The sequence below is a fragment of the Maniola hyperantus genome, chromosome 4, assembly GCF_902806685.2.
Source record: "Maniola hyperantus chromosome 4, iAphHyp1.2, whole genome shotgun sequence".
Lineage (NCBI taxonomy): Eukaryota > Metazoa > Arthropoda > Insecta > Lepidoptera > Nymphalidae > Maniola > Maniola hyperantus.
This window is the reverse complement of record NC_048539.1, coordinates 2,104,960-2,128,019: the sequence shown is the minus strand read 5'-3', so window position 1 is coordinate 2,128,019 and position 23,060 is coordinate 2,104,960. Positions and strand designations below refer to the sequence as shown.

At 41.4% G+C, this 23,060-nt stretch overlaps 1 long non-coding RNA gene across 2 annotated transcripts; it reads right to left on the bottom strand.

Annotated features, from left to right (window-relative positions):
* Positions 1 to 10,383: 10,383 nt before the first annotated feature.
* LOC138402247 (uncharacterized) lies at positions 10,384 to 11,273 on the bottom strand. Of its 2 annotated transcripts, none has more exons than XR_011236655.1 (2): positions 11,247 to 11,273; positions 10,384 to 11,040 (listed from the first exon to the last, which is right to left on the bottom strand). It is a non-coding gene; the product is annotated as an uncharacterized lncRNA (long non-coding RNA). The 2 variants fall into 2 exon arrangements; XR_011236654.1 differs by lacking the exon at positions 11,247 to 11,273 and adding an exon at positions 11,149 to 11,231.
* Between the last annotated feature and the right edge of the window lie 11,787 nt (positions 11,274 to 23,060).

Here is a 23,060-nt window from a genome sequence, read left to right as displayed (position 1 = left end):
CGTCTAGCCCCTAGGTAGGAGAGTGAGCATAAGGGACAAGGAGGGGACATACAATAATTTGTAGGCAGTCAAGAAGGCGCCCGGGAAAACGCCAAGAGCAAGTACCGAACGGCCGTCCTCCCGCGATTCGGCCCATACAACCGAGATGGATGGGGCCATGGGAGGTGGAGGGTTGTCCAACTAATGGGGAGTCTTCCAAAGCTGTGCTTTCCGCGGTGCAAGGCCACACGAGTAGATATCTACTCGTGTGGCAAGGCCGTCAGTCTTGCACTTTGGGACTCCAACGTCTATCGTATTTTCGAACTATGTGCTCTGCCCATTGACACTTACTCTGGTTCTCCCACGGATTTTCCGTTGGTCAATACAAAACAGAGTTTAGTATGAACGGTAACCAGAGCGGATCGGATATTGGAACACGTGACGTCACTATTTCACTTTTTTTTTTTTTTTTTTTTTTTTTATTCAGATACAAGTTAGCCCTTGACTGCAATCTCACCTGGTGGTAAGTGATGATGCAGTCTAAGATGATAGCGGGCTAACCTGGAAGGCTTACTGCAAATCCCTTCGATTTTCCGGTTTATTGGTAGGAAAAGAGCTCTTGATTATATCTTTACCAAAAATGTGGTCAGATTTTTAGCTAGAGGTACCCTGACCAGTCATCAGACCACTCTAGTGCATTGCTCAGACTAAAATAAAATCCTGGAGCGTAGCATAACCTGAGGAAATACAAACTTGACTCTCGAATTTATATACGGAAGACAACGAATTCATTTTATCATTAGGGATGATTTAAGCTAACGCTAGCGAGCACGAGCCGTTCCACGTACGAGGCATAGGCATGCATGAACTGCATCATTGAAATGTTCGTGATGTTTCGAATCCGTGCTTCGTCCGTTCGGACGTGGCACGGCCCGCGCCCGCCACGTGTTAGCATAAATCATCCAATATAGAGTCAAGTTTTTGCAGATCTCAATCATTGTCAATTTCCACTGGTCAATACAAAACAGAGTCTAATATGAACGGTCACCGGAGCGGATCGGATATTGGAGCACGTGACGTCACTATTTCACTTATTGCAAGCGGTCCCTTCGATTTTCCGGTTTATTGGTAGGAAAAGAGCTCTTGATTATATCTTTACCAATAACGTGGTCAGATTTTTTGCTACGCTCCGTCGGGTTTGTCGTATTGCTTTATATTTGGGACATAATATTTCATCTGTTACCGAAATGATCGAGGTGGAGTTTTGTCATTAAAATTGTTAGAAAGTAGGTATAGATGTTCTATTTCACGATGACCACTCAGCTTTGGTTGTAAGTGAGTTTACCAATAAGCGTTACCGCATTTGTGTGCGTAAAGTAATCCACGTCGCAGTCGAGGCTGAGCGTTACGCACACTATAACAGTATGCAGTAAGCTGACTAACTAACTGACTGACTGACTGATCTATCAACGTAGGTACAGCTGAAACTACTGGACGAATCAGGCTGAAATTTAGCATGCAGATAGCTATTGTGACGTAGACATCCCATAAGGGGGTAAAAAAGGGATTTGAAATTTGTGTAGTCCACCCGGACGAAGTCGCGAGCATAAGCTAGTGAAGAATAAAGGATGTACAAACAAATTAAACCCTTTTTAATTACTATGGCACATACGAAACAATCGTATTTTAATTTTAAACATAGGTTTTAATTTTTAATCAAAATTAAGAACGATCATGTCAGCTTAATTGAAATAGTACTTAGTCGAAATCCGCAAATTAATTCGTTACTGCGAAATGCTTGGCGGTGGGCACCGAGCATTATAATTAACCGCAATCTCATTTAATACAATATGGTATCACTATAATTACAAAAATCGGTCAATTGCGACTCGATCTCGAACACGAAGGGTTCCCTATTAGTTCGGTAAATTTAGATATCCATTTTACAAAAACTCACGTGGCTGAAAATTGGTAGGATTTTTCAAAACACTATTATAAATGAAATGTGAAAAATCCTCATCGATCCGACTCCTGGAAAAAAATTTACTCGGGGTCAAAGGTTACAAAAACTGGTTTTTCGCGATTTTCAGCAAAATGGTACGTTTTATCATAAAATTAGCTCAGACAAAAATTGTAGAGCAGATAATTTTCTATTAAAATATGAATATACTTTTTTCCTAAGAGCCATCTTTTTTGAGATATAACGATTCAAAAAGTCGAAAGTAATCGTCATACAAAAAACCGGCCAAGTGCGAGTCAGGCTCGCGCAATGAGGGTTCCGTACTACAGTCGTATTTTTTCGACATTTTGCAGGATAATTCTAAAACTATGATAAATAAAAATCTATTTTAGAATGCACAAGTGAAGACCTTTCATATGATACCCCACTTGATTAGTTATCTTACTTCGAAAATTGAAAATACTAATTATTAGTTCATGACCACAATTTAATTTTTTTTGTGTGATCTAACCCTAAATTCTCGGTTTTCAGATTTTTCCCCATATATCAGCTATAAGATCTACCTACCTGCTAAATTTCATGATTCTAGGTTAACGGTAAGTACCCTGTAGGTTTCTTGACAAACAGATAGACAGACAGACAGACAGACAGACAGACAGACAGACAACAAAGTGATCCTATAAGTGTTCCGTTTTTCCTTTTGAGGTACGGAGCCCTAAAAATAACACTTTTTAATTTTTTCATGGCAGCCATTTTGAAATTTTGGTTATTTGATGTTATAGCGGCAGTAGAAATACACATTCTGTGAAAACTTCAACAGGATTTTTATAAACCTAAATCCACGCGAACGAAGTCGCGGGCATTAGCTAGTTTACAATAGAGTTCATCATCATCATCATCATCATCATCATCATCTTCATCATCATCATCATCATCATCATCATCACCATCATCATCATCATCAACATCATCATCATCATCATCATCATCATCATCAACCGATAGACGTCCACTGCTGGACATAGATCTCTTGTAGAGACTTCCACACGTCTGCAGATGTCGTCCGTCCACCTATTGGGGGGTCTTCCAACGCTGCGTCTTCCGGTGCGAGGTCGCCATTCCAGCACCTTGGGACAAAAATAGAGTTGAAATGCGCAAAATAATATGTTTTTACAAAACGATGGTAACCACGAAACATTATAAATTGACCGCGTCCCATTCAATATTGATGGCACTTCGAGTTCGATTGATTCGGATTGATTAATAATTTATAATTTAAACAGACGGCGATTCCATTAATAATGTAATCAGGTGCAGCATTGCTGGGAGTTTGGTGCCAATATTCAACCAATGAGGAGGTTTCCAGGCAACGTTCGTGAAAATTATCATAGATGGCGCTGAATACTACCACCACTATTATCTTTATTGAATAGGTAGGTGTAAGTTAAATTCGCGTGTATGTGGAGTTGGCTGAAAGCTTACCTACTGACGTGCTCCCGCGAGATAGCAAGCAGTGTTGCTCTACGACGATAGAACGTAACTTTTCACGGTGCAAATTCAAATTCATTTATTTCATGTCTTCTCTGTCGCTCATGAGTCATGACATGACTTTTTTTTATTTTTTTTATTCAGATACAAGTTAGCCCTTGATTGCAATCTCACCTGATGGTAAGTGACGATGCAGTCTAAGATGGGAGCGGGCTAACCTGGAAGGAGTATGGCAGTTTTTATTAAACTCATACACCTTTGGTTTCTACACGGTAGGTAATAGGTATCGTACCGGAACGCTAAATCGCTAAGCGGCATGGCTTTGCCGGTAGGGTGGTAACTAGCCACGGCCGAGGCCTCCCACCAGACCAGACCAGAAATTTAGAAATTATAAAATTCCAAATCCCTGCCAGGAATCGAACCCGGGACCTCCCACTAATAAGACCACAGCGCTTACCACTGCGCCAGGGAGGACTCATGAGCGCGGTCATGGTAAAATAGGGGTTTGAAATTTGTATAGTCCACGCGGACGAAGTCGTGAGCATAAGCTAGTCTAAATATATAAAAGGAAAAGGTGACTGACTGACTGACTGACTGATCTATCAACGCACAGCTCAAACTACTGGACGGATCGGGCTGAAATTCGGCAAGCAGATAGCTAGTATGACGTAGGCATCCGCTAAGAAAGGATTTTTGAAAATTCAACCCCTAAAGGGATGAAATGGGGCATTGAAATTTGTGTAGTCCACGCGGACGAAGTCGCGAGCATACTCTAGAAATATTATAAACCGTTTAAAGTAGTAGGTTGTAAAATAATAAAAAACGAACTAAAAAATTTAGTATAAAAACGCAACCAATATGTTTTACATACCTAATATGAACGTAATAAGTTACATTCTATAGCTATTTTGTTTAATTTCGTAGGTACTACAGTCGGTCTTGTTTTAATAACCTTAGCAGAGAATATTATCATATTATTTTATTGTATTAAAATAATAGGAGTAGATTAATTCTTCTACACTGTAGATTACTATTCCATACTAATATTTCAAAGAAGAAGCTGTGGTAGCCTAGTGGTTAGGACGTCCGCCTTCCAATCGGAGGTCGGGGGTTCGATCCCGGGCACGCACCTCTAACTTTTCGGAGTTATGTGCGTTTTAAAGTAATTAAAATATCACTTGCTTTAACGGTGAAGGAAAACATCGTGAGGAAACCTGCATGCCTGAAAGTTCTCCATAATGTTCTCAAAGGTGTGTGAAGTCTACCAATCCGCACATGGCCAGCGTATGCGAAAATGTGTCAGTCTGTCTTGTCTATCTTTTCACGGTACAATTCTATCGAACTGATTACGGATACATACATAGCTTGTAACCCGGAGGATATAGGTTACTTTTTAGGGTTCCGTACGTCAAAAGGAAAAACGGAACCCTTATAGGATCACTTCGTTGTCTGTCTGTCTGTCAAGAAACCTACAGGGTACCTACTTCCTCTTGACCTAGAATCATGAAATTTGGCAGGTAGTCCTAACCAGCTTCAGAAATAGTACTAAAAATAACATTTCCTTAAAAAGCTTCAGCACATAAAACTGCCCGTCCGTAATTTTCTTTTATAAAACATCAGTACAATTACCAGCGGGGGTACATTAAAAATGAGAAGCATTTTTACCGTCCATTTAACAAAACAATTATTTATGAGGCCAGTTCGGCCTAGTAGAGAGAGCCTGTGATGGCCAGACCTTCGATATTTTATAAACGCTGAAAGTTTCTCTGCGTATTGTCCCCAATACAAGTAGGAACGATCAGCGAGTATGAAGTTTGAATCATCGTGGCTTTGATAGATAACAGGTAACAAGGACGTATCAATCTTTTATCAAACTATACCTAAAGTCAATTTTTTTTATATTTTCTTCGGAGAATAATAATATGAGAATATATCAGGACATGCATTGACAAACACTATCGACCGAATTCATAGTCAAAATATGGGCTTCCTTAGGATAAATTAATCTAAGATGGGCTTCTTTAGATGACGATTCAGACAACATGCGTCATACACAACTTTAATGCATTGCATGAAGGTTGAATATGATACATGTCATTTGAATCGTCCTCTACAGAAGCCCCTTTCTTTCTTTCGTCGCTCTGGGTTGGTTTCCGCACTTAAACGTTTCCGTCTGTTGTGCATTGCCCCTCCCCGCTGAAGTCTTCACTCCAGCCATCCAAGCTCGCTCCAGAAGCTGAGACCGCCCATGTTGCCAAGGGAAAAGAGGGAAAAGAACCCCTATCTTGACTGTGAATTCCAGTGTCAGTATAGTGGCAACCCCCTGCCAGTCAACCAAAACATATTAAAGTTTAAGAGTGTTAGTTTCAGGACATGGGGTTAAAATATATCAGTCGCTGATCGTTTCTACCTATGTTGGGGACAATGCGCATAGAAACTTTCATTTCAGTTTTTATAAAATTGAACGTAAGTCTGGCCCTCACGGGCTCTTAGTCCATAATGTTTATAAGGAGGCTCTTATCTCCAGACAATTACTTCGGTTCGCGATGAAAATTATTTTACTCTTTATCAGCGATATTTAAGCGAAAATTTATATAAGCATTCTTTATGCGTTATCAGCACAGAAATTGTAAGTCTTAAAAGCGGCGGAGAGAGCTATGCTCGGAGAATACAACATCGCGGTATAAAGAAAAAAAACCGGCCACGTGCGAATCAGACTCGCGCACTGAGGGTTCCGTAGTACAATAGTATTTTATCGACATATTGCACGTGAAGCAGTGGGTTAAATAAAAACCAGCAAGCAGTATAATCGCTCCAATTTATTTATTAATCATTCATCGCAATAATAATCACTGATTTATATTTAATGCTATTTACAACACATTAGTTTTTGCTTACACTGATGTATTTATTACTGTTTATTTATATCACTATTAATTTGCATTGATTTACTTGTCACAATTTCTACTTACACTGAATTTACCGATTAACTAATATTTAGAACACAAACTGGCATAGTTTTTGCTGACACCGTGTTACGTACAATAATATCTCTCGAAATGAGCTCTCATGGCTTTTTAAAGCTGTATCCCTACCGAAGGCGTCCGGTAGGTGGGCTGTGATTCGCTGTTTGGCTGCGGTTGGCGGTGATTCGCTGTCAGTGGCGGTAAGTGGCTGTCATTGGCTGTGATAGACCGGCTTGGCAGTGATTAGCCGGCCTCACATAGGTTGGCTCGGGTTGGCTCGGATTGGCTCGGGTTGGCTCAAGTGTGTGGCGTAACACACGATAAATCAAAAACTACTTAATAGATCTCGTTCAAACCGGGGGGGGGGGGGGCTAAGCTTATAGATGTTGGCGCATCACGCCGGGTTTGGGTTATTTTCTGATTTAAACACTCGTTCAATTTGCTTAAGAGTTTTAGTTTAATTATAGTTTACATTTGAGAATCACACACTATTTTATACATCTTCCAACAATGAGAGAAAACAGAGTGTCGAACACAAAAGTCAGTGTGTCACAGAGCGGCGACCCTCCGCTCCACCATTTCGCCACAGAGTAGAATAAGGTAGGTTTGCGTGCGCGCACAATAGAGATTGTATGGGGACCAGTAGTGCCGCGACAGCACTGTTGCGGCAGAACTGCTGCGTGCACGTGGTTCGGAATGATACCTTAAGAATCTCACCTTATTCTAAGTGATGATGAAGTTTGCGCTGTTTGTCGCGCTACTCTTAAAAGGAGTATGACAGTAAATATTTTGTATATTTAGAGTGCAACCTCGAATAGAAAACGCGATATTCCGGAGAGCTAAACATGGCTGACAATTTGAGAGCTCTAACGCGGACCGCCGTCTAAAGCCCCAAGGATTTGATAAGGCCCGGGTGTACGTCATCCATCCCGGAATATCTTAGCCGGGGAGAGAAATAATGTAATATGCATCTGGATAGACAGTTGTGTCAGGATGAGATTGTTGTATTTCTATAAAACTACAAGCTGAAGCCGACAACTTTGTCAGTGTATGATTTTTAGGGTTCCGTAACCGAATGGCAGAAAACGGAACTTTTATAGATTCGTCATGTCTGTCTGTCTGTCTGTCCGTCCGTATGTCACAGCCACTTTTTTCCGAAATTATACTGTTGAAACTTGGTAGGTAAGTAGATGTATTCTGTGAACCGCATTAAGATTTTCATAAAAAAATAGAAAAAAAGCATTAAATTTTGGGGTTCCCCATACTTAGAACTGAAACTCAATTTTTTGTTCATCAAACCCATGCGTGTGGGATATCTATGGATAGGTCTTCTAAAATGATATTGAGGTTTCTAATATCGTTTTTTTGTAAACTGAATATTTTGCGCGAGAGACACTTCCAAAGTGGTAAAATGTGTGTCCCCCCCCCCCCCCCCCCCCCTCCCTGTAACTTCTAAAATAAGAGAATGATAAAACTAAAAAAATCTATGATGTACAATACCATGCAAACTTCCACCGAAAATTGGTTTGAACGAGATCACGTAAGTAGTTTTTGATTTATCGTGCAAAATGTCGATAAAATACGATTGTAGTACGGAACCCTCAGTGCGCGAGTCTGATTCGCACTTAGCCGGTTTTTTTGAAAATCTATTGGTCGTTTCAAGGATGTAAGTTATTTCTACGATAAATTTAATTAGAATTGATTCAGAGCCTACTATAGACCGTATACATAAGTTGTAATCTTTTGAACAGCTCAGTGTTTAGGCGTTAATAATATATTCAGTCCGTGTCTATACAATCATTTCGATCGTCATAAACGTATTTCCCGTTTATGGTTAGCGTTTAATTCGATTGTATCGAACAAAACCCTGAGGGTTGTCATGTTTTAGAGCAGCAATGTTCCGTAAAATAAACTCAACCTGATGCGTACAAGTTTAAGTATAAAGATAGCTTGCATTGCCGCGGCCGAGACAAACCTCAGATACTCTAGAGAAAGTCAATGAGTTCCCACAAGATTTTCAAAAACCTAATTACACGCAAATGGAGTCGTCGTCTAATAGGTAGATATCAGTACCCGTATTATAAATGGGAAAGTGTATTTGTTTGTTGGTTTGTCCTTCAATCACGTCGCAACGGTGCAACGGATTGGCGTGATTTTTATAGGTATAGATAAAGACCTGCACGGCTAGCATGGGCCGAAGATAAAAATTATATCCCCCGATTTTATCCACTGCACAGGAGATAACATTAACTTCTCCACCCCTCAGAGCACGGCAACAGGGGAGAGGAGAAGTTTATCCCCGTTTGACATTTCACGGGGACTCGGGGGACTATTTATCCACCGTCTATAGCATGGGGCCAAATAAAAGAAGATAAACTGTCCTTTTTTGACATTTGAGAGGGATAATTTTATCATCGAGATTAGAGGTGGGTATAAGCTCATAGAACTTTAACTCAATTATTAAAAGATCAAAAAACATGTCTCGCGCTTTTTTTATTAGTTTGAAATAGAGAATTTAGAACGAAAATAACATGAGCACGTAATTAGTGATGGAAGTAATCCCTTTGAATTTCCCGACGCTGAGTTCCAACACTTGTTTCGGATAGACAAATATTATGTGCTGTACTTATGCGAGCAGCTTAATGAGGCACTAAAGCCGATTAATTCGGTGGATGGATTCTTAAAAGTAAGTAAGTACTTACCTATTACCTAAAACCATCTTGTGCAAACGAATAGGTACCTAATTTAGGTTACCTACTTAGGTAGGTAGTAGGTACCTACAAATAGGTATTCGCGGCTATTCTCTATTTATTCTACGTCCTCACATCTATAAGACTCTTGGCAGATGGTAGTTACCAGTGAGATACAAGTCAAGGTCATGGGATGACTATTGCCCGCGGCTTCATCTGTGTGGATTTAGGTTTTGAAAATCCTGTGAGAACTATTTGATTTTCCAGAATAAAAAGTAGCCGGTGTCCATCCTCGGGATGTAAGCTAACTCTGTAGGTACTAAATTTCATCTAAATTGGTTAGACTGTTGGGCTGTGAAAAGCTAGCAGACAGACAGGCAGACACACTTTCGCATTTATAATATTAGTATGGATTATTGGAAATATAAAATAACACAATGCCTCATTATAATAAAATCATTTATTTGAACAAAATAGGCAGGAGTCTAATTTAACAAAACAATTCTTAAATTAAAATACACACCTATATCATAGTTAAATACATAATGATACACAAACACAATAACACTATACAAATTATAATGGTTCATCATAAGTGTTTTGTAAGAGTAAATATGTTAGCCTATTATACTTTATAGACCATTTCAGTATATCCTCTTACTCTTAATTTATTATTATTGAAAATCATTAATGTATAAATTGTATATTTCAGAATTCCAATGGAACAACCAAAGGACAGACTAGAAAATGTAACAAATAAAGAAATCTCACATATCTATGGATCAAACCAGACTGCTAACTGTTGCCCGACAATAAAAGGGAAAAAGGGATGGAATAATAAATACATATTTGCATTAAAATATATTTCTTTAAGTACCTATTACCTAAAACCACCTTGTGCAAATCCATCCTTATATCTACTACTACTACTAGGGTTCTGTAGGGTATCAATGGGACCCTATTACAGTCTCAGCTCTCCATCTGTCTGTCTCCTGAAACGTAACAGGTTAAAGTTGAAATTTTGTACTTATTTCTATTGCTGCTATAACAAAAAATAAGTTTCTTCAAAAAATAATTTTGCTTTAAGTACTCTTTCTGTGTGATTGAGTAACAAACACAAACTTTTAGGCATAATATTAGGAATACCAATTAAAACAATGCTTATTTGGATGTACACAAATCTCTGATGTTAACTTAACAGATCTAAAAGTAGTGCTATTATCCTTAAGAAAAGGAAGTAACAAGTTTAATGTTCAATCAAACCACACTGCCATAGAATAACTTCCTATATTCATAACTATTTACAAATTACAAAAATGTACATATCCTCTACTTACTTTTTATTTATTTATTGGCATTTATAGGAAAACCACTCGGGGCTATTGGTTTTATAAAGTACCCACTGTGTACAAAGTGGGTTAAACGACAGTCTCACCATAGTCCACCACCGACACTTCAAAGATTTCCTGCCATAAGATAAAAAACATTGGCTTGACATGCTTATAAAGAAATAAGTTAGTTTAATAGCTCAAACCATACCAGCTTAACCAATTTTAAGTGATATTGAACTCTTCTCAGTGCAGTGTGCTGAACTGTTAGTTTTATCATCATCTCAAACAATAATGAAAATATTTTATGTTGATAAGATGTGTACCTAACTTACCTATTCCAATAGGTAGGTACCTAAAGTTATTTTGAGTTTGTTATACAAGACACACATTTAATAGAACTAAATTAATACACGCATCTCTCTGGCTGGCCCATTATGGAGTCTTCAGGTCCAATTCCTGTTGAGCATTTATGCCCAACAGTGATAATTAATATTGAACACTTATGTGCTCATATATGTGACCGACGGCACTATTGAGACATTTCCCGGTGGTCCTACATCCCGAGCTGCCTCATCATACTTGTCAGTCAGTGGCCAGTGCCCTTCTTCAAGTACATATTTCCATGTCTGCAAATAAAACAACAATTTATGCATTTCTTTGTCGCTAACAATATCAATATATTATCACTTCAATTTTGTGTACTGACTAACACAAATTGTCTTTGTGATACTTACTGTGATAGCTAGGAATTTCAACTATTCGATTATTTTTTAATTTGGATAAATCAAAAGTGGAGTTAGGTTAGGTAAACACAAACAATAACAATACTTACGTGCATAATCTTCTGTGAATGTTTTTTAAATTATTTTACGGCTCCGGCTTCTAGCTCTTTTAAAATAAAAAGCAGCCACAGACGAGTTACGAGTAACGAAAACGAGCAAAATCAAAAGCACAGATAAAAAATAATAACACTTTGACATTAACCGAGGACTAGTCTTTCCCCGCCTTATCACCGGGGATAATTATATCCAACCCTGTGCCCATGCTCGGAGAGTGGAAATAACTATCGGAGGGGATAAAATTTTTATCCTTTCCTCGGGGAGAAAATTTCCCGGCCCATGCTAGGCCTGCTGGAGAGTGATATAGGCTACTTTTTATCCCGGAAAATCAAAGAGTTCCCACGGGATTTTTAAAAACCTAATTCCAAGTGGATGAAGTCGCGGGCATCAGCTAGTGTTATAATAGTATGTTACCAGAATCGTATTGGCATCTATAAATAGTTGACATACTACTCGCACGAAACATTCTTATTCAACGTTTCTGATAAGAACCGAATATAGCACGGCATGCGTATTCCTGCTATGTATGTGGGTACATTATATTCAAGGCAAGAGTGATTAGACATCTTAAGGTAAGATTGTCACTAAGCGCCAATCTATTTAAACAATAAACTTAAAGTTTTGTTTATACCTTTGGTCTTAGTAAATATCAATCATGGGTGCTTTTTTAGCGTTTAATGTGTAGGGGTTTGCTGTTCTATGGTCTATAACTCAATGACTAAACTGAACAATACTAAACCCGAAGCACGTAGTCGCAGCAATTGAAGGCGGTTTCAGAACCGCGGATAGTAACCACCCAATCCTGTTCTGAATTTAGAGCTGACGAAATTGGGGCGTTTGTCAAAATTAATAGTGTCATCAATTAGAGGTCATTCTACTCAAAGTTACGGCGGTTACGCACTCATCCGATCCGAGTCCGTGAAAATACGTTCCTTTTTGATAATATGTCGTAGATAATCGCTGGTATTCTCACGGATGACGGATAGAACTCGGCACCTCGGTACCTTGAGACCCCAACTATGTGCCCTGCCCATTGCCACTTTAGCTTCACAAGCCGTTGAGCTATGTCGGTTCTCCTACGGATCTCCTCATTTCTGATTTGATCACGTAGAGTAACTCCAAGCATAGCTCTCTCCATCGCCCGACGACAATGATGATGATGATGAATGTAAAACCACATAATCGTATGTTACACCTCAAATGAAATAAAAAGAGTAAGCTTCGAAGATCATATGTCACTGACAAAGGGAAGGGTCGTTCCAAACAATTACAGGGAGCCCTTGGTTAGCTTGAGGGTCATTTTACGGGAAATTGAATTCTTTCCGATAAAATCGCACCGTATTATCTTGTTTAAAGTGTTATTTATCAGACACACACAAATTTCAAACCCCTATTTTACCCCCCTAGAGTTGAATTTTGAAAAATCCTTTCTTAGCGGATGCCTGCGTCATAATAGCTATCTGCATGACAAATTTTAGCCCGATCCGTCCAGTAGTTTGAGCTCTGCGCTGATAGATCAGTCAGTCAGTCAGGCAGCTTTCCTTTCCTTTTATTATATATACTAGCTTATATTCGCGACTTCGTTCGCGTGGACTACACAAATTTCAAACCCCTATTTCACCCCCTTAGGGATTGAATTTTCAAAAATCCTTTCTTAGCGGATGCCTACGTCATATAACTACCTGCATGCAACTTCCAGTAGTTTGAGGTGTGCGCTGATAGATCAGTCAGTCAGTCAGTCACCTTTTCCTTTTATATATCTTAGATTACAATGCCATTTTATAAATTTTGTACATACCTATTGTGGAAAATAATAAGTGCAGGTATCGATAATATTATCAGCGTCTTTCCGCCCATCGGTTAGGGAATCACTCAAGGAGAATATCAGTATTTCCATGTGGCTTAGTTAATTGTCCCTCTGTACGCTTAGTACAAGATTTTACTTCTCACCAACGTTGATAGTATTTGAGAGTCGATACAGTTTAGCGTTAAAGTAAATTGGCCCTTAAATGGCCTCAGTTCGGTGCATTCTTCATACAAACGTAGGAGGGTAATTACTACATTATTTGATATTTTATGCTCAAAACTAAGTATTATATCGGATTGTCTTGCCATTATTTAGGTTTATTGATATATTAAACATTGGAAAAAAAATTGATTTTAAAGTTACGAGCCTCAAAAGATTTCTATTTTAACACTAAATTTATGACAACTTTGGGCGTAAATAAACAAGATTAGGGGTATGAAAATTTTAGAAGAATTTAACATAAGACATAGTTTATTTATTCGTTAGTTGAAATATCTTTATTTTGCAAACATACATTTAGCATTTTTTTCTCAAAAATACTTTCCTAAACCCTTGATTTCAGTGATAATCATCGTGCCTTTCACCTTTCTCATACAATGTCAAGTGAAAAGCAGATAGGTTAGGTCGGGCGTACTGCGTCACCTTAACTTGCTCAAGTTTGTACCTACATATATTAACAGCCAGCGCTCTAAGCGGAAACGTTGCGAAATTAAAATCAATGGTACTGAATTTTCGACTTTAATTAAGAAAATTTAGGTCTATTTTACTTTGACGTTATTTTGTTTCGACTGTCGAATACTATCAAAACTGATGAAAAGTAAAATCTCATACTTAGGGCACTGGTCTCGCCTGGAAGCTATTCCCACATCTATTTCCCCCATTTGCTCTGCAAATATAAATCATAGTTGGAATAGAGATACATTTGTGTGGATAATGTAATGTATTTGTGGGTATAATGGTGCGAAAAGCAAGAGCTTATGTAATTTATTGAGAAGGCACTGTGGCATTTTGTGGGAAGACTATTAGTACAAACGAATTATAGAAGTATACTATCACGTCATGGAATATATGTTTGGTGTATTATATAGGTAAATTTTTATATCGATAGGTTAACCGCAGGTGCAAATTACTCTAAAACAGGATGTAACCAGAACGCTAGCAAAAACGATAAGACAGGTATTAGAACCTACTGATGATTACTGGTATAACAACACAATAAAAAACGTTAAAAAATTAAAATAAAATCCTATATTTTGTAATAGTTCACGATATATTGCAAATAAAACATCTGACTGACGCTAGAGGTCAACAAACTTTACGTAAGTAGGTCACTCGGAGTTCAGGCCACGACGTAGGTGGGGCGTTGACCCGAGTTTTGCACGCTATACATTGCGGGTTTGAAAAATTCTTAATCACTAAAACTACAAAATGAGGCAAATGGTATTGGATTGTGTTTAGGTGAGGTAGTATAACAATCATCATCATGATCAACCCATCACCTGCTCACTACAAAGCACGGGTCTCCTCTCAGAGTGAGAAGGGTTTTGGCCATAGTCTACCACGCTGGCCATATGCGGATTGGTAGACTTCACACACCTTTGAGAACATGAAGAACTCTCAGGTATGCAGGTAGCCTCACGATGTTTACCTTCACCGTTAAAGGGTTCGCGCACGCGTCGCGGTTGTGACTGCGAGCTGCGCGTGCCGCTGCTCGTAGAGCCCGTTGTCTTTTTTTTATTTTATTTGGATCAACAATCAGTATTAATACTTTGGATAATACTTTTATAAAGGTTATAATTATATTTTATAATTTTTTAGGGTTCCGTACCTCAAAAGGAAAAACGGAACCCTTATAGGATCACTTTGTTGTCTGTCTGTCTGTCAGTCAAGAAACCTACAGGGAACTTCCCGTTGACCTATAATCATGAAATTTGGCAGGTAGGTAGATCTTATAGCTGATATTTGGGAAAAAAATCTGAAAACCGTGAATTTAGGGTTAGATCACACAAAAATAATTAAATTGTGGTCATGAACTAATAATTAGTATTTTCAACTTTCGAAGTGAGATAATTATATCAAGTGGGATATATCATAATATGAAAGGTCTTCACCTGTGCATTCTAAAACAGATTTTTATTTATTTTTATGCATCATAGTTTTTGAATTATCGTGCGAAATGTCGAAAAAATACGACTGTATTACGGAACCCTCATTGCGCGAGCCTGACTCGCACTTGGCCGGTGTTTTTTATATGAAGTATTTAAAATTATTTAGGTTATAACTTCTTACATATATACAAATACATACTTCCAGATTTGACGCCCTTAAAAATCATACCTGGAGCTTTTGAAACTTTGACAGTCCTTTAGAAACAACCTCAAAAAAAAAACCGGACTTCGTACAAGAGGTCACTCGAGTATATTATTTTAAAAGCATTGGCCATCGCATAATAGCTCTTATTTCGTTAGTCATAAGGGATTGGAGAACGTATATTAGGTCATTAGGGCACATCACATCGAGTCCCTATTATCCGTCGCACAAAGACGACGCTTGTCTGTCTGTCTGTCTGTCTGTCTGTCTGTCTGTCTGTCTGTCAAGAAACCTACAGGGTACTTCCCGTTGACCTAGAATCATGAAATTTGGCAGGTAGGTAGATCTTATAGCTGACATTTTGGGAAAAATCTGAAAACCGTGAATTTAGGGTTAGATCACACAAAAAATATTAAATTGTGGTCATGGACTAATAATTAGTATTTTCGACTTTCGAAGTAAGTGACTATATCAAGTGGGGTATTATATGAAAGGTCTTCATCTGTACATTCTAAAACAGATTTTTATTTATTTTTATGCATCATAGTTTTTGAATTATCGTGCAAAATGTCAAAAAAATACGACTGTAGTACGGAACCCTCATTGCGCGAGCCTGACTCGCACTTGGCCGGTTTTTTTTATATGAAGTATTTAAAATTATTTAGGTTATAACTTCTTACATATATACAAATACATACTTCCAGATTTGACGCCCTTAAAAATCATACCTGGAGCTTTTGAAACTTTGACAGTCCTTTAGAAACAACCTCAAAAAAAAAACCGGACTTCGTACAAGAGGTCACTCGAGTATATTATTTTAAAAGCATTGGCCATCGCATAATAGCTCTTATTTCGTTAGTCATAAGGGATTGGAGAACGTATATTAGGTCATTAGGGCACATCACATCGAGTCCCTATTATCCGTCGCACAAAGACGACGCTTGTTAGAGACGTCGATAGCTTTCTTGAACTCATGGACCAAGAGCCAGCGAGAGCCAGACCTTCGTTGTTTTATAAAAAAGAAAGTTTATCTGCGTATTGTCCCCAACATAGGGAGGACCTGCGACTATGAAGATTGGACCATGGTGGCTTTGGGAGATAGCAGGTAACCAAGGTAAACTACCTTACTTAAACCCTTCAACTAAGGGCGTCTGGCAGAGGGTTGCCATGATACTAAGTATCTGGCAATGCATGCCGTGATTTCCACTAAGTACTGAGTTTGTTGTGGGCTCTTTTCAGACCTGGGCGCGTTTGGAACCCTCGTAGCTTTAGTGTTAAGTACGTATTAATTATCACCACTAGGTAATATCATCTTACAAATTAACAATTTTGAGCAACAGTAAGCCAAACATTTTACCTATTCTGAATAAACTGAGTTTGAGTTTGAGAGAAAATATAAAAAATGAGACTTTATATTTTGACGTAAGATTTTTTACGCCTTTGTTACCTATTATCTCCCAAAGCTACCATGATTCAAACTTCATAGTCGCTGATCGTTCTTCCCTGTGTTGGGGACAATATGAAGAGAAACTTTAAGGTTTTATAAAATAACGAAGGTCTGGCACGCGCTGGCTCTCAGTCCGTTAGAGACGTCAATAGCTTTCTTGAACGCACGACTACACATAGGTCAAGATAAAAATATCTTCCAATTACAATAGGTAGGTACTTCTATGGAACGTTTTCTACTCGATATTGACGATGCGCATTCTTCATGTCTAACACTAAATGATAGCCACCGAGGTTGGTTAGTTCTACATTGCTGCTTCATTGGGTGATAGTAAAATATTTTTTCGTAGAAAACCTTCAACGGATTAAAAAACCGGCCAAGTGCGAGTCAGGCTCTTATCCCGGAAAATCACAGCGCTCACCACTGCGCTAGGGAATAGGCTACTTGACAATTTTTTTAAGTTGGTCTTAAATGGTTAATATTTGTCCTATTATATCAAAAAAATTAACACTATATTTTTTTGCGCCCTAAAAACCGTAAAACTTTAATTTAAAAAAATATTTTTCTTAGACAGGTGAAAACACTGTCGGCCATGTTTGGCCGATAGATTATCTGTGCTCTGACGTCATGCATTTGTAAACAACAGTATAACCACAGTGGTTATACTGTTGTTTACAAATGCATGACGTCAGAGCACAGATAATCTATCGGCCAAACATGGCCGACACTGTGGTTATACTGTTGTTTACAAATGCATGACGTCAGAGCACAGATAATCTATCGGCCAAACATGGCCGACAGTGTTTTCACCTGTCTAAGAAAAATATTTTTTTAAATTAAAGTTTTACGGTTTTTAGGGCGCAAAAAAATATAGTGTGTAAGGCAACGTGTAGGCATTGTACACGACAGCGGTGCGCGGGGGTGCCGCCAAGCATTTCCCCGTGACCGCCGCAGGCGCGTCCCGGCCCTGCGTTTGCCCCTCAGTACTCCCATGTTCGACAACGTGCACGCACGCAAGACAGCGAGCTCGTCACGAGCCCTGCCGCGTTAACATTATTTACCTCGTGCCTATGTAATTCAAATGATTGTTATTTGTAATATACTTTTATTTTATGTGAGCCAAGCATTTTATTAGCTCATAGTGGCGCCTAAACGTGGAGCACGAGGAAAGAACATTCAATCGGGAGTACATACATACCTACCTTTGTGTGGTTTCGTGGAATCGCGTTCGTTCGATTTTTTCCGTCGCGCTACTTGTGGCCAACGTCAACGGACATTTTGTTACGATCCATGAACACTGCCGTGCTAAAGTGAGGTCAACTCAATAGACGTTTTACGTAACGAACGGGGATACCTATCGCGTCGAGTTAATTACATCGCGTACGAGAGGTCCGTCGCGCTCCTGGGAAGCCAACGGCCATTTTGGGTGATTGTGAAGCGACACATCGCTACCTAACCCTACTACGACGCGATGACGACGCGCAGCAAGACCCGGACGGAGTCGAAAAACGAAGGGATGGCCAGCCCGGATGACCGGGAGCAAGAAGTAGAAGATCTCATCGGAAGCGCGACCCGGGAGTCGCCTTCTGCACTGATGATAACGGAGAGCCAGCTCGCCGCACTCATCCGAGGGATCTCGGGTGGAAATATCAGCACGCCGCCCGCGCCGCCGCCATGCGGGACGTTCGCGAAGTGTTCGGCTCGCTTCGCGGGGAGTTTGCCGCGCGATCCCGACGTGCTAGAAGCTTTCATCGATGCAGTCGAGGTGTATAAGGACTGCACTAACGTCTCCGATGAACACGCTCTGCGAGGCCTACCCATGCTTCTCACTGGTGAGGCAGCTGTCTGGTGGCAAGGCGTGAAGGCAACAACGACCACGTGGGCCGCTGCGATAGAGTGTCTACGAGGCATGTTCGGCGCACCACGAGCTCCATACAAGATCTTCCGTGACGTTTTCGCCGCCGAGCAACAGGACAGCGAGCGTGCCGACGTGTTCGTCGCGCGCACTCGTGCGGCGCTTTCGAAACTTCCGTACAACCTCGAGGACCACATCCAAGTAGACATGTGTTATGGACTTTTACATAAACGCGTGCGTAAACGGTTGAAGCGTGAGGAATGCGTAAGTACTGAGGGGTTGTTACGTAGGGCTAGGGAAGTCGAAGAAAACATAGAAGAATTAGTAAACGTAAGTAGTAAACCTGTTTCAAAGAACTCTTCTCATAATAATAATATGGAAAGTTTGCCTAGTACTAGTCACGCTGACAAGGTAACTATTAAACCACGGCAAAGTCGCCCCAAGTGCAGCTTTTGTCATATTTTTGGGCATGTAGTGTCAGAATGCCGTAGGTTAAAAGACAAAGAGAAAGAAAAATCTGAATCAAGCTCTAAGAGCGACAATAGTAGTGCGTTGCGGTGTTATGGATGTGGCCAGCTAGGGGTAGTGAGATCTCGGTGCACTACCTGCAGGGCTGCCAGTAACAATAATAAAGCAGGCGATAAACAAGTGGATTTTCACAGCTTTTCAGAAGTCAACGAACCTACTTCTGCACCGGCTCGCCCCGTGGTGCGGGTGAGCGCCGCGGGCCGAGCAGGCGTCGCCATGCTGGATACCGGAGCGACGCACTGCATCGCCAGCCCGGGACTGCATCACATCCTGCTGGATGCAGGGGTGCAGTTCTACGAGTCGCAACGATCAGTGAGACTCGCTGATGGGACTCGCCGGGTGAGTAGAATTTTCACCGGTGACACAGAACTCGAATTGGGAGGCCGCGATTTGCCCATTACCTTTATGGTACTACCTGATGCTGCCGATGCTAGAACTTTACTCGGCCTTGACTTTATTACTCAGGCAGGCATAATAGTTGATGCGCCTCAACAAGTCTGGTACTTTAGTGACTCTCCGAGTACCAAGTATGATTTTGTTACATACCACTTACCATCTAAAAACGATGACCACTCACCATCGCAAAATGATGAACTTCTCGCTTTAAATAATGATCAGTCTGTCTACCTTAGAGATGAAGAGGGTACTACGCTTACTAGTGACCAGAGGTCCCAGCTGGATCAGCTGCTGTCCAAGTATGCCGACGTGTTCGCAGCTGACGGCCCGCCTACCGAGTACGCTATGCACTGCATTAAGGTGAAGAAGGGTCAACAACCTATTGCGTCACCACCCTATAGAATGTCTGCAGGTAAGAAGGAGATATTAGAAAAGGAGCTGCAAAAGTTACTCGAGCAGGACATAATAGAAGAATGCGAATCACCATGGGCTGCAAACGTTGTTTTAGTAGGAAAGAAAGATGGAGGAGTGCGCTTATGCGTAGACTATAGGAAGCTTAATTCAGTCACCGAACCCGACCGGTATCCACTTCCTCGGATGGAAGATATCCTTCACGAGGCAAAGGCGAGCAACTACATGTCAACTCTTGACCTTCGCTCGGGATACTTTCAGGCTTTAGTACAGCCTGAAGATCGGGATAAGACTGCGTTTGTCACGCCGTTAGGGACTTATAGGTTCAAACGAATGCCGATGGGTCTGAGGAACTCGGGCGCTACCTTTCAAAGGTTGATGGACCGTTTTAAATCCAACCTACAGGATATCAATATATGGGCTTACCTTGATGATTTGTGCTTACTTTCAGACTCATACGAGAAGCACCTGGAAGACCTGGAGGCTGTTTTTCAACGCCTGCGGATGTTCAAGCTGCGCGTCCATCGAGGGAAAAGCTGTTTCGCTAGAGACTCCATAAGATTTTTGGGGCATGTGATAGTGCCAGGCGGCTTGTCCACGGACTGCCAGAAAGTGACCGCCATCGCAGCCATGACCCCACCACTAAATCTTAAGCATCTCAAGAGCTTCATTCAAGCCGCAAGTTGGTTCCGGCGTTTCATCCCTAACTTTGCTGCTACAGCAAAACCGCTGACGGATCTGCTGAAGAAGGCCAGCACCTGGCGATGGGAGCAACCCCAGCAAGATGCATTCGAACAGTTAAAGGTAAAACTTACATCTGCACCTATATTACGACAAGCTGATGGCACAAAACCCTACTCGCTGTACACTGATAGTAGTGGCTACGCCCTCGGGGCTGCTTTGATGCAAGGGGAGGGGCCTGACGAACGTCCAATCGAATACGCCAGCCGCATACTCAATAGCGCCGAGAAAAACTACACGACGACGGAGAGAGAAGCGCTCGCGGTCGTATGGGCGGTGCAGAAATTTAGAGGATATATAGAAGGATCGACAGTACGTGTGATGACCGACCACCAACCGCTGAAATGGCTCATGAGCTTGAAATCGCCGAGTGGTCGTCTAGCACGCTGGGCGCTGTCGCTACAAGAGTATAATCTTGAGATAAATTATACACCAGGTAAAAAGAACGTTATCGCCGATGCACTATCGCGTCCATCGTGCGCTAACGATGATGCGTGCGATTTCTGTTATACTATCGTGGATATGCCCACGCGAAACCCGGCAGATATCAGAGAGAACCAGATGAAAGATCTTGAAGTCAAGAAAGTTATAGACGACATGGAATCGAACGATCCCTTTAAAGCGCGAATGTGGTCCGATAAAGGCTACGTCATGTCAGACGGTATTCTGTACAGGTGCTCAGCCGACGACGAGGACGTCGAGCAGCCCTGCCTCGTGGTGCCGCAGCACGAGCGCGCGCGCGCCCTCGCCGACCTGCACGACGCACCGACCGCTGGTCACTTTGGTGTCGAGCGCACCTTGGAACGTCTGAGAGCCAGATACTACTGGCCAGGCATGAGAGCCCAGGTAGCTGACTACATCAAGCGATGCGTTCCCTGTCAGAGATATAAAGTGGATACCCGGAAACCAGCTGGCCTAGTACAGACGCCAGCTACGGCGAGAAGGTTCGAAGTCATATCTATCGACTTGTTTGGTCCTCTCCCTGAGACCCAAGAAGGGAATCGCTGGATCTTTATAGTAGAAGATGTATGTAGTCGGTGGGTCGAGCTGTTCGCACTTAAAGCTGCTACGAGCGCAGAGTGTGCTAAAATTCTCATCAACGAAATTTACTTTAGGTACGGGACGAGCCGCCGGGTGATTTCCGATAACGGAGTCCAATTCATCAGTGACGTGATGCAGCAGGCGTGCCACGCCATGGGAGTCACCCAGGCACTCACCCCACTCTATCACCCGCAAAGTAACCCAATTGAGAGGAAGAATCGAGACCTCAAGCCACAGCTCGCTATATTAGTCGGCCGAGATCACACCTCGTGGGATACTCACCTCGCCGCTATCCGCTTTGCGATGAACTCAGCTGTGACTGCCAGTACCGGATTCTCACCTGCTTATCTCACCTTCGGGCGGGAACTCCGAGCTCCTAGCGATGCCACCACCGACGTCCGCGCCATTTTAGAAGAAGACAATTTCGTCCCTAGCTTTACGCCTTACCTGAAAAAGATGGCTAATGTACTAGCCCAAGCCAGAGATGTGCATGAACGCGCGCAAGCGGAATCAAAGAAGTACGCAGATGATGGGCGACGGCCGGCGCCTTTGTATAAGGAGGGTGATTTGGTCCTGCTGAAGACCCACGGCTCCAACGACGCTGCCAGAGGGCAAACGCCGAAACTACTGCCGCGTCGCGACGGCCCGTACCGCGTGCGCCAGGTGTGCGGTCCTGCTACTTTCCAGCTGGAGAAAATCAGCGATCAGGAGGTTATTGGTAAGTACCACTCGTCTGATCTTACTCCCTTCGTTGGTCACATCCAAGCGCCGCTTCAGGAAAAGCGTAAACGGGGCCGACCCCGTAAGTTAGGTGCTAGTCCTATTGGTACCACGCTACCACCAGGACTATAGGGGGGAGATGTAAGGCAACGTGTAGGCATTGTACACGACAGCGGTGCGCGGGGGTGCCGCCAAGCATTTCCCCGTGACCGCCGCAGGCGCGTCCCGGCCCTGCGTTTGCCCCTCAGTACTCCCATGTTCGACAACGTGCACGCACGCAAGACAGCGAGCTCGTCACGAGCCCTGCCGCGTTAACATTATTTACCTCGTGCCTATGTAATTCAAATGATTGTTATTTGTAATATACTTTTATTTTATGTGAGCCAAGCATTTTATTAGCTCATAAGTGTTAATTTTTTTGATATAATAGGACAAATATTAACCATTTAAGACCAACTTAAAAAAATTGTCAAGTAGCCTATTCGTCACAGTAATATGTTATTACTATGAAACGCCGCATCTAGAACCATTGATATCGCTGTATTTCTACA